A 12573-nucleotide genomic window follows, 5' to 3' on the forward strand; every position below is an offset into this window, starting at 1 on the left:
GGGTTTCACTATGTTGGTCAGACTGGTCTCAAACACATGACCTCATGATCCATCCGCCTCGGCCTCCCAAAGTGCTGGGATTACAGGCATGAGCCACTGTGCCCAGCCATTAATCTTTAAATTTTACACTCTTTTGTGATTAATCTTTAAATTGTAAACTTTTAATTTTTTTTTTTTTTTTCTGAAACTGAGTCTCACTCTGTCACCCAGGCTGGAGTGCAGTGGTGCAATCATGGCTCACTGCAGCCTCCATCTCTCAGGCTCAAGTGATCCTCCCACCTCAGCCTCCCAAGTAGCTGGGACTACAGGCACACGCCACCACACCCAGCTAATTTTTTAATGTTCTGTAAATATGGGGTCTTGCTATGTTATCCAGGTCTCAAACTCCTGGGCTCAAGCAGTCCTCCTGCCTCAGCCTCCCAAAGTGCTGGGATTACATGTGTAAGCCACTGTGCCTGGCCATTAAAGTTTTATATACTTCTATTATTAGGAACATTTGTAACTTTTTTAAGTAACGATGTTATAATTTTAAAAGAAGAACCGTTTTCCTCTGATTCAATTAGACTAATTCCATTTCTGTTTCTCAGAGAGGCAGGCCCACAGGCCAGAAGAACAGTGATGAGATTGCACCTCTCACTTCCAGCATTGTAAGGAGTCTTACCTATGGAAGACCGGCTGCATCCTAGGCAGGATAGGCCTGAGGCAGGTGCCAGCCCAGTCATGCACCACATTGCAATGCACTGAACCGTTTGCAAGGGTGTGAGAAAGGTAGGAGGAAACTAATAAGGGGCGGTACACTGTGGCCCCAATAGCTAGAAGCCATTACCACCCAGGCCTAAAAGTATTAAAGAGAATTTATATTCCAAGAGAGGCAACGAGGCAGGAGGACTAAAATGGACTGTGAGTGAAGGGAAAGCAGGTTGGTTTTGAGTAAGCCAAAGCAATGAGATGAAGAAACTATTAAACAAAGTAGAGGGTGAGGTGATTTGTCTGCAGGAATAGTGGAACTAGACAGGGAAATGATTTATTACTCTAATAACAAATGATCAACAAACTTCTGCATCTGAAGTGAAAATGAGAAAACTGAGTCTGCAACTAGAGCTGCATGCTTCCAGTTCCCAGGCCACATTCGAATTTTTTTTCATTTCTTTCTTTCTTTTTTTTTTTTTTTTTTTTTGAGATGGAGTTTCACTCTTGTCACCCAGGCCTCCCGAGTAGCTGGGATTATAGGCGCCTGCCACCACGCCCAGCTAATTTTTTGTATTTTTAGTAGAGACAGGGTTTCGCCATGTTGGGCACGCTAGTCTTGAACTCCTGACCTCAGGTGATCCACCCTCCTTGGCCTCACAAAGTGCTGGGATTACAGACATGAGCTACCGCACCCGCCCCCACATTCAAATTCCTATGAGGCTTGGCTGTACAGCCACCCCTAGGTTCAGTCTCTTTACTATGATGAGTAATCTCATAGTTAATCCCAGGACTAAAAGTTGCCCAAGTGAATCTTTATTCCTGGCAATCTTAAGAGCTTGATTAAAATGAATAGCCAGAAGCTTCAACAGGAGTGTGTGCTATCAATGTGAAAAACATTTTACTACCTCATTGAGAAAAACAAAAGGCCTAAATAAAAGATTTTCCATGGTGGAAGTTTATAAAGATGTCATTTTTCTTTCAAATTAATCTGTATTACCATGGTTGTAATCAAAATCCGTAAGAGATTTGGAACAAAATTATTCTAAAGATCACCTTAGGAATACATACATGAAAATACCAAACAAATATTTAAAAATAAGGAAAGGTGAAAAGAAACTAGCCTTACCAGATTTGAAACACATTCTATAAAGTTGTAATCATTATAAGTATAGATGAGGTACAAGAATCTACAACGTTATCCACATACTAAGATAACTATTCCAGAAAAGACCCCATTCCATGTAAGAATTGTATACTTTTTAAAGGAGTCACCCCAAATTATTGAGAAAAATATTTGTAATAGTGTTAGACCTTTGTGGAGGTACATTATTAATGTAAATTCTCTAGTGATAGCATAAACTTAGGTAAATCCAAGGCTAGTCAGAAAATGACAGAACACAGAAGAGTTCTGAGCATGGGCATACTTTCTGAACTAAAAATTGGTAAATTACACCCTCCTCCCAAAAATTAAAAATAACAGATACCCAACAAACAGATTCAACTATGCATAAAAATTATAAACATAAAACACCAAAACAAAAAAGGAAACAGAGGCCAGGCATGGTGGCTCATGTCTGTAATCCCAGTACTTTGGGAGGCCGAGGTGGGCGGATCACTTGAGGTCAGGAGTTTGAGACAAGCCTGACCAACATGGTGAAACCCCATCTCTACTAAAAATACAAAAATTAGCCAGACGTGGTGACACACGCCTGTAGTCCCAGCTACTCGGGAGGCTGAGGCAAGAGAATCGCTTGAACCCGAGAGGCAGAGGTTGCAGTGAGCAGAGATTGTGCCGCTGCACTCCAGTGTGGCGACACAGCAAGACTCCGTCTCAAAAAAAAAAAAAAAAAAAAAAAGAGGGAAACAGAAATATTACCAGCAAAAAAAGACAAAGCGTTAAGTACATTGAAAGCTCACTAAAATCAGTTCCACTAAACCCCAGTTTATGAATGGACAAAGGACAGGATCACACTATTTACGTTGTAATTGATTAAAAAACGTTAAAAAAAAAGTGAAAAAAATGGTCAACACTCCTCTAGTAATCAAAGAAAAGCAAGTTGAAAATGAAAGACAGCCATTTGGATCAATTTAATTAGGCAATACTTTAAATAAATGAAAGTATTTAATGTTGGCAAGCCTCCCTTGTCTCTAGTAGCTGAGAGTCTAGTTCAGTATAATAAGCATCTTCAAAATAATTCTAAGCATAGAAAATAGATATTTTTATATATTAAAAAATAGCATACAAAAATATCTCTAGCAATAGTTTGAACCATCAAAATATCAAATAATAAGGGAATTATTAAGTAAATAATGATATGTACACTCAAAAATACTATTAGACTAACTACACTTATATGTTTTTTAATGCCAAATGTTTATGTTACTCATAATATGAAATTGGATACAAACCCTATACAATATCTTTTTTAAGTACATGGAAAAAGATTGAAAGGAAACTAATGTATATTAAATTAACAGTGATTAACGGGTGCAATGAAAATTTTCCCCTATTTTTATGTCTCTACATTTACCATATGTTCCATAGTTTAAAAAAAAAAAATTTTATCCTATTTTATATTTTTTACAGACGGGGTTTTGCTCTCCCTCTGTCACCCAGGCTGGAGTTCAGTGGTGTGAACATAGTTCACTGCATCCTCAAACTTGAACTCCTGTGCTCAAGTGACCCTCCCACCTCAGCCTCCCAAAGCACTGGGATTATAGGTGTGAGCCACTTCCACCCAGCTCCAAAAAATATTTTTCTATAACTGTTTTAAGGAAAGAAAGTATGCAGATACAGTTACGCACTGTATAATTCAGTTAATGACAGACCGAATATACAATAGTGATCCCAGAAGAGTTTAATGGGGCTGAAATATTCCTTTCACCTCATGACATCACAGCTGTCTACATAGCTACTACGTGTTACTCACATGTTTGTGGTGATGCTGATGGAAACAAACCTGCTGTGCTGCCAGTGTATAAAAGTGTAGCACGTAAGATTATGTACAGCACGTAAGACTTGATAATGATAACAAATGACTGTATTACTAGTTTATATATTTACTATACTATATGTTTTATTGTTATTTTAGAGTGTACTCCTTCTACTTATAAAAATAATTAACTGTAAAAGCCTCAGGCAGGTCCTTCAGGATGTATTCTAGAAGAAGGTAGTGTTATCATAGGAGATGACAGCTCTGTACATGTTATTGCCCCTGAAGACCTTCTATTGGACAAGATGTGGAGGTAGAAGGCAGTGATATTGATGATTCTGACTCTGTGTAGGCCTAGGCTAATGTGTGTGTTTGTGTCTTAGTTTTTAACAAAAATTTTTTAAAGAAAAAAAAGTATATTAAAAAAAAAACCTGGTGCAGTGGTTCATGCCTATAATCGCAGGATTTTGGGAGACAGGGACAGGAGGATCACTTGAGCCCAGGAGTTTGAGACCAGCCTGGGCAACAGGGCAAGACCTCATCTCTACAAAAAAATTAAAAATTAGCTGGGCATGGTGGCCACACTTGTGGTCCCAGCTACTCAGGAGGCTGAAGTAGGAAGATCACTTGAGCCTGGGAGGTCAAGGCTGCAGTGAGCCATGATTGCCCCATTGCACTCCAGCCTTGGCAACAGAGCAAGACTCTATCTCAAAAAAAAAAAAAAAAAAGAGAAAAAAAAACGCATATTGACTAAGAATAAAAAGAAATATTTTTGTATAGCTGTACAATGTTTTGTGTTTTTGTATTTTAAGCTAAATGTTATTACAAAAGAGTCAAAACTTTAAAAAAAATTTTAAGTTTACAAAGTAAAAAAGTTACAGTAAGCTAAGATTAATTTATTTTTGAAGAAAAAATGTTTGAATAAATATAGTGTAGCTAAAGTGTATATTTATAAAGTCTACAGTAGTGTGTAGAAATGTCCCAGGCCTTCACATTCACTCACTACTCACTCACTGACTCACCCAAAGCAACTTCCAGTCCTGCAAGCCCCATTCATAGTGAGTGTCCTATACAAGTGTACCATTTTTTATCTTTTATACTGTATTTTTACTGTACTTTTTCTATGTTTAGATATGTAAATTCTTACCACAGTGTTACAATTGCCTATAGCATTCAGGACAGTAACAGGCTATCCAGGTTAATAGCCTAGGAGCAATAGGCTATACAATATAGCCTAAGTGTGTAATAGGCTATACCTTCTAGGTCTGAATGAGTACAATCTATGATGTTAACACAACAATGGAATCGCCTAATAACACGTTTCTCAGAATGTATCTCTATTATTAAGTGATGAGTGAGTATAATTTGGCCTCAATCCAGTGTTAATCTGGAGGGTACTCTGAGGTTATTAACTATTTTTTTTTAAGTACACAAATAATGTTTAAACAAGTGATAAAATTGCTATTACCCTGGAGCAAATGCCCAGAGGAAGTCCAAGTTTCTTACATAATTGAATATTAATTTTATTCAAAAGAATGCATCATTTATAGACTTCAACCCTTTTCTGTAGTATGTTCATAATTCACACCCAGAGAACTAAAATTCAACTTGCCTCCCCTTCTCAATTTTCAATAAATGTGGTTTTATTGTCCAGTCTATAACCCAAACATAAATAGTACTCATAACGAATTATTTGAATGGTGATATACTTAGGCTTTGTGTTCCCACCCAAATCTCATCTTGAATTATAATCCCCAGGTATTGAGGGAGAGACCTGGTGAGAGGTGATTGGATCATGGGGGCAGTTTCCCTCATGCTGTTCTCCTGATAGTGAGGGAGTTCTCATGAGATCTGATGGTTTTAAAAGTGTGGCACTTCCTCGCTCACTGGCTTTTCTGTCTCCAGCTGCCTGTGAAGAAGGTGCCTTGCTTCCCCTTTGCCTTCTGCCATAATTGTAGATTTCCTGAGGCCTCCCCAGCCTTGCAGAACCGTGAGTCAATTAAACCTCTATCCTTTATAAATTATCCAGTCTTGGGCAATTATTTACGGCAGTTTGAGAACAGACTAATACAGTAAATTGGTACAACAGAGAGTAGAGTACTGCTATAAAGATACCTGAAAATGCAGAAGCAACTTTGGAACTGGGTAACAGGTAGAGGTTGAAATAATTTGGAGGGCTTGGAAGAAGACAGGAAGATGTGGGAAAGCTTGGAACTTCCTAGAGACTTGTTGAATGGTTTTGACCAAAATGCTGATAGTGATATGGACAATGAAGTCTAGGCTGAGGTCTCAGATGGAGATGGGGAACTAATTGGGAGCTGGAGCAAAGGTCACTCTTGCTATGCTTTAGCAAACAGACTGGTGGCATTTTGCCCCTGCCCTAGAGATCTGTGAAACTTTGAAATTGAAATGATCTGAAATTGGAACTTATGTTTAAAAGGGAAGCAGAGCATAAAAGTTTGGAAAATTTGTAGCCTGATGATGCAATAGAAAAGAAAATATCATCTTCTGGGGAGAAATTCAAGCCAGCTACAAAAATTTGCATAAGTAATGAGGAGCCGAATGTTAATTGCCAAGACAATGGGGAAAAAAGTCTACAGGGCATGTCAGAGGTCTTCATGGCAACCCCTCTCATCACAGGCCCAGAGGCCTAGGAGGAAAAACATGGTTTTGCGGATGAGGCCCAGGGCCTTGCTGCTTTGTGCAGTCTCAGAACTTGGTGCCCTGCATCCCAGCTGTGGCTAAAGTGGCCAATGTACAGCTCAGGACATTGCATTAAAGGATGCAAGCCCCAAGCCTTGGCAGCTTCCACGTGATGTTGAGCCTGCGGGTGCATGGAAGTCAAGAATTGAAGTTTGGGAACCTCTGCCTAGATTTCAGAGGATATATGGAAATGCCTGGATGTCCAGGCAGACGTTTGCTGCAGGGGTGGAGCCGTCATGGAGGACCTCTGCTATGGCAGTGAAGAAGGGAAATGTGGGGTGGGAGCCGCCACACAGAGTCCCCACTGGGACACTGCCTAGTGGAGATGTGAGATGAGGACCACTGTCCTCCAGACCCCAGAATGGTAGGTCCACCAACAGCTTGCACTGTGTGCCTGGAAAAGCAACAAACACTCAGCACCAGCCCATGAAAGCAGCTGGGAGGGGGCTGTACCCTGCAAGGCCACAGGGGTGGAGCTGCCCAAGACCATGTGAGCCCACCCTTTGCATCATTCTGACCTGGATGTGAGACTTGGAGTCAAAGGAGACTATTTTGGAGCTTTAAGATTGAATGACCGCCCTGTTGGATTTTGGGCTTGCATGGAACGTGTGGCCCCTTTGTTTTGGCCAATTTCTCCCTTTTGGAATGAGAGCATTTACTCAATGCCTGTACCCTCATTGTAATTTGCAGTAACTAACTTGTTTTTTATTTTACAGGCTTATAGGTGGAAGAGACTTGCCTTGTCTCAGATGAGACATTGGACTTGGACTTTTGGGTTAATGCTGGAATGAATTAAGACTTTGGGAGCCTCTTGGGCAGGCATGATTGGTTTCTAAATGTGAAAGGGACATGAGATTTGGGAGAGGCCAGGGCCAGAATGATATGGTTAGGCTTTGTGTCCCCGCCCAAATCTCATATTAAATTGTAATCTCCAGGTATTGAGGGAGAGACCTGGTGAGAGGTGATGGGATCATGGAGGCAGTATCCCCCATGCTGTGCTTGTGATAGTGAGGGAAGTCTCATGAGATCTGATGGTTTTAAAGGTGTGGCACTTCCTTGCTGGCTGGCTTTTCTCTCTCCTGCTGCCTGTGAAGAAGGTGCTTGCTTCCCCTTCACCTTCCACCATAATCGTTGGTTTCCTGAGGCCTCCCCAGCCATGGAGAACTATGAGTCAATTAAGCCTCTTTTCTTTATAAATTACCCAGCCTTGGGCAGTTCTTTGTAGCAGTGTGAGAACAGACTAATACAAATGGCAAGCTATTTTTCTGAAATTTTAATGTCTATTTATTGATAAGAACATTGATGAACTGAAAAATCCAGCAACTTACTCAAAGTTAAATGAAACAGTCAATGGACAAAGTTTGAAGGCAATAGCTTCAAAGTTTGATCAATGAGGAACTCACATTCCCAATTTTGTTTTGTTTTATTTTAATTTTGTTTAGAGACAGGGTCTCACTCTGTCACCTAGACTGGAGTATAGTCGTGTAATCATAGCTCACTGCAGCCTCAAAGTCCTGGGCTCAAGCCATCTTCCCATCTCAGCCTCCCAAGTAGCTGAGTCTATAGGTACATGCCACTATGCCGAGCTAATTTCTAAATGTTTTTTATAAATGGCGTTTCACTATGTTGCACAGGCTGATCTCAAACTCCTGGACTCACTCAATCCTCCCGCCTCAGCCTTTCAAGTTGCTGGAATTACAGGCATGATCCACCACACCCAGCTCTACATTACCAATTTTGAATCTTACTACAAAGCTATAGTAATCAAAAGAGTGTGGCATTGGTATAAAGACAAATACATAGATGAGTGGTACAGAATTGAGAGTCCAGAAATACACCTCCACATTATGGTCAATTGAATTTTGACAACAGTGCCAAGACAATTTAATGAATGAAAGAATAGTCTCTTCTATAAATGGAGCTGAGACAACTGAATATGCATGTGAATAAGAATAAATTTGGACTTCTTCTCTATACCATACACAAAAATGAATTTCAAATGATCACAGACCTAAATGTAATAGCTAAGATTATAAAACTGAGAAGAAAACATAGGAGTAAATTTTTTGTGACATTTTAGGTAGGCAAACCCTTATTAGATATGATACCAAAAGTCAACCAAGAGAAGAGAAAATAGATAAATTTGACTTCATCAAAATTAACAATATTTGTGCATCAAAGGACACCATCAAAAAAGTGAAAAGATTTGCAAATTACATATCTGATAAAGGACTTTTACCTAACACATATGTGGAACCATTACAACTCAACAATAAAAAGACATATAAAACAATTTAAAATGGAAAAATGATATGAATACAAATATTTTCAAAGAAGACATATAAATGGACAATAAACACATAAGCAGATGCTCAAAATCATTAACCATCAAGGAAATGCAAGTCAAAACTATAATGAGCTACTACTTCATGACCCACTAGGGTTGTTATGGTCAAAAAGATACACAATAACAAGTGTTGACAAGGATGTGGAAAAATTAGAATATCATACATTGATTATGTAAATATAAAATGGTATGCTGTTTTGGAATACAGTCTGGCAGTTCCTCAAAATGTAAAACATAGAGTTATCATATACATTAGTCTGTTTCGTGTAACAGAATACCTCAGACTGGGTAATTTATTTTAAAAAGAGGTGTATTTGGCTCACAATTCTGGTGGTTGGAAAGTCCAAGATTAGGTGGCTGCATTTGGTGAGGGTCTCAGGTTGTTTTAACTCCTGTCAGACAGCAGAAGGGGAGCAGGCATGTGCAAAGAGACCACATGGTGGGAGAAGAGGCAAGAGAGTGAAACTGAGAAGGCCAGATTCCATTGAACACACAGTTCTCTTGGGAAATAATCCACTCTTATAGGAACTTGTTCACCCCAGTGGGAGGCATTAGAAGACATGAATCTATTCACAAGGAATACACTCCATAAGCCAAACACCTCCCACTAGGTTCCACCTCCCGACACTGCCATATTGGAGATCAATTTCAACATGAGCTTTGGTAGGAACAAACAAACCCTATCCAAACAACAGCAGCATAAAACCCAGCAAATTCGCACCCAAGAGTCATGAGAACATGTGTCTACACAAAAACTTGAAAATGAATGTTCATAGCAGCAATATTCACAATAGCCAAGAAATAAAAACAAGCCACCAACTGATGAATGGATAAATAATAGGTGGTATAGCCACACAATGGAATATTATTTAGCAATAAAAAGGAATGAAGTATAGGCTCAGCGCAGTGGCTCACGCCTGTAATCCCAGCACTTTGGGAGGCCAAGGCAGGTGGATTACCTCGGGTCAGGAGTTCAAGACCAGTCTGGCCAACATGGTGAAACCCTGTCTCTACTAAAAATACAAAAATTAGCCAGGTATGGTGGCAGGTGCCTGTAATCCCAGCTACTCGGGAAGCTGAGGCAGGAGAATTGCTTGAACCCAGGAGGCAGAGGTTGCAGTGAGCCAAGATCACACCACTGCACTCCAGCCTGGGTGATAGAGTGAGACTCCATCTCAAAAAAAAAAAAAAAAAAGGAATGAAGGACTGATACATGTTGCAACATGAATGAACCTTGAAAGCAGGGAAAGAAACCAGTCACTAAGACCACTTACATGGTCTTAAGTGATTTATATGGACCTAAGTGATTTTCTATATATATATTACAATGTACAGAATAGGGAAATCTATAAAGATAGAAAGTAGATTCGTGTTTGACTAGGGCTGGGGGCAGAAGGAAAACAGGGGTGACTGCTAAAAGTAGGGAATTTCTTTTTGGGATAATGAAAATGTTCTAAAATTGACTGTGAGGTCAGGCACCATGGTACACGCCTGTAAAGCCAGCACTTCGTAGGCCAAGGAGGGAGGATCACTTGAGCTCAGGAGTTTGAGACCAGACTGAGCAACACAGCGACATTTCATCTCTATGAAAAATTAGCTGGGCATGGTGGCATGTTCCTACAGTCCCAGTTAGTTGGGAAACTTAGGTGGGAGGATCCCTTGAGCCAGGGAGGTTGAAGCTGCAGTGAGCTGTGATCACATCATTGTATTCCAGCCTGTCTTTAAAAAAAAAAAAAAAGAAAAAAAAATCCTCTTTTCTGGAAGATCTGAAAATAAAATAAAATAAAATTGGCCGGGCACAGTGGCTCACGCCTGTAATCCCAGCACTTTGGGAGACTGAGGCGGGCAGATCATGAGGTCAGGAGATCGAGACCATCCTGGCTAACACGGCGAAACCCCGTCTCTACTAAAAATACAAAAAATTAGCCGGGCGTTGTGGTGGGTGCCTGTAGTCCCAGCTACTTGGGAGGCTGAGGCAGGAAAATCGCTTGAGCCCGGGAGGCAGAGCTTGCAGTGAGCAGAGGTCGCACCACTGTACCCCAACCTGGGTGACAGAGCGAGACTCCAGTCTCAAAAAAAAAAAATAAAACAAAATTTAAAAAAATAAAATAAAATTGACTATGATGATGGCTGCATAATTATGTGAATATGCTAAAAGTCATTGAATTGCTTTTGGTATACACATTTTAGGTATTTTCTATGATATGTGAATTATGTCTCAATAAAACTATTTTTAGATTCTGATCATTGAGCATGTCTATGTCATTTTCAATGGGGAAACAAAAATCTGACTACCAAATATTAAATTTGGCACAAGGCCACTATTAAAGAACAAAGAATCCACTTTATATCTCTCACTGAGAACTAGTCTGGAATCTGTTCTAGACTTAGGAGTTTACAAGTAGTCAAGGATATTACTTCCAGGTGGGCCAGGAGCACTGGCAACTCTGGCAAACTTTGGGGATTCCAGAGGAAGAAAGGTGCTCCCATATTAAGAAATACTGCAGATCAAACTGGAGAAGTGTTACCAATTCTGGACTTAAAGGAGATGATAAGGGCAGGTAGAAAGAGAGAGAGAGAAAAAAAAAATTAGAATAGCCTTGGCATCTTTTAGGTAATCTCCAGATAGAAGTTAATACTTTAGCTTTGGTAATCTTATGGCTGTTGTGATGGTTAATTCTATATGTCAGTTTGACTGGGAGAAGGGGTGCCCAGATTAAACATTATTTCTGGCTGTGTTGGCAAGAATGTTTCCAATGGGTTTAACATTTGGATCCATAGACTCAGTAAACAAGATTTCTTTAAAGCAGATTTCAGTAAAGTCGATTTCTCTTCCTAATGTGGGTGGGCATGATCCAGAACATCCAGTGCCTTAACAGAACAAAAGGTGGAAGAACAAGGAATTTGCCCCTCTTTGCTTCCTGCCTGCCTTCTTGAGCTAGAACATCAGTTTTCTCCTGCCCTTGACTGCAATTAACACAATTGGGTCTCCTGGTTCTCAGGCCTTTGGACTCAGACTAGTATTGCATCCTCACCTTTCCTGGGTCTTTAGCCTGCCGATGGCAGATCATGAGATATCTCAGCTCCATAATCACGTGAGCCACTTCTTCATAATAAATATATATATTTAGTGTATAGATAGATAGATTATCTGTGTGTGTGTGTGTGTGTGTGTGTGTGTGTCCTACTGGATCTGTTTCTCTGGAGAACCCTAATATAGCTCTAACATAGTTGACCATAGAGCAAGGACATCTTTGTGTGTTAACACCTTCTGTTAACATCTTTATAAATAACATGCCACACAGAACATACACAGTTTAAAAGCCTATATTTACAAACTACATGAAGAGTTACCACTGAAACTAAGCCACTGGTGAGATATTATTTGGAGATTTCTTCTCTAAAGCAGAAGATATGTTTAAAGAAAAAATATCAATAGGTATACACACACACATATTGCTATCATGATTGTGTATTGTCATGCCAGACCCTTACTAAGTGACTCCAATAGAGATGGCCCCGTGTCCAAGAGATGGAAGAAGAGACCTGAAGCCAGTGAACAAGACATAGGATTTACTGAGGACTTACATACAGAGGCTGTCCAGTGGCAGTAAGCTAGACAAGAGAATCGCTACTGTTTATTAAAAACATGCAATTTATATAGCATTTTCACTTGGTACCCTCCACCTAGCAACCTCCATTTAGCCCAAAACAAAGGGCTTCGATCACCTGTATGGCCTGACTTCCAAGGCCTGGGCCAGGGGTTCAGATGTCCTTCACAGATAAGAAGTGAATCTACAGGATGGCCACTTCCAGATTCCTTGGCTTGGGACTCCAAATCAACATTCTTCTTAGACCACTGGATCATTCTCAAGGTATGCTTAAGTTCTTGTGGCCAGG

The sequence above is a fragment of the Pongo abelii genome, chromosome 15 (assembly GCF_028885655.2).
Source record: "Pongo abelii isolate AG06213 chromosome 15, NHGRI_mPonAbe1-v2.0_pri, whole genome shotgun sequence".
NCBI classification, from domain to species: Eukaryota; Metazoa; Chordata; class Mammalia; order Primates; family Hominidae; genus Pongo; species Pongo abelii.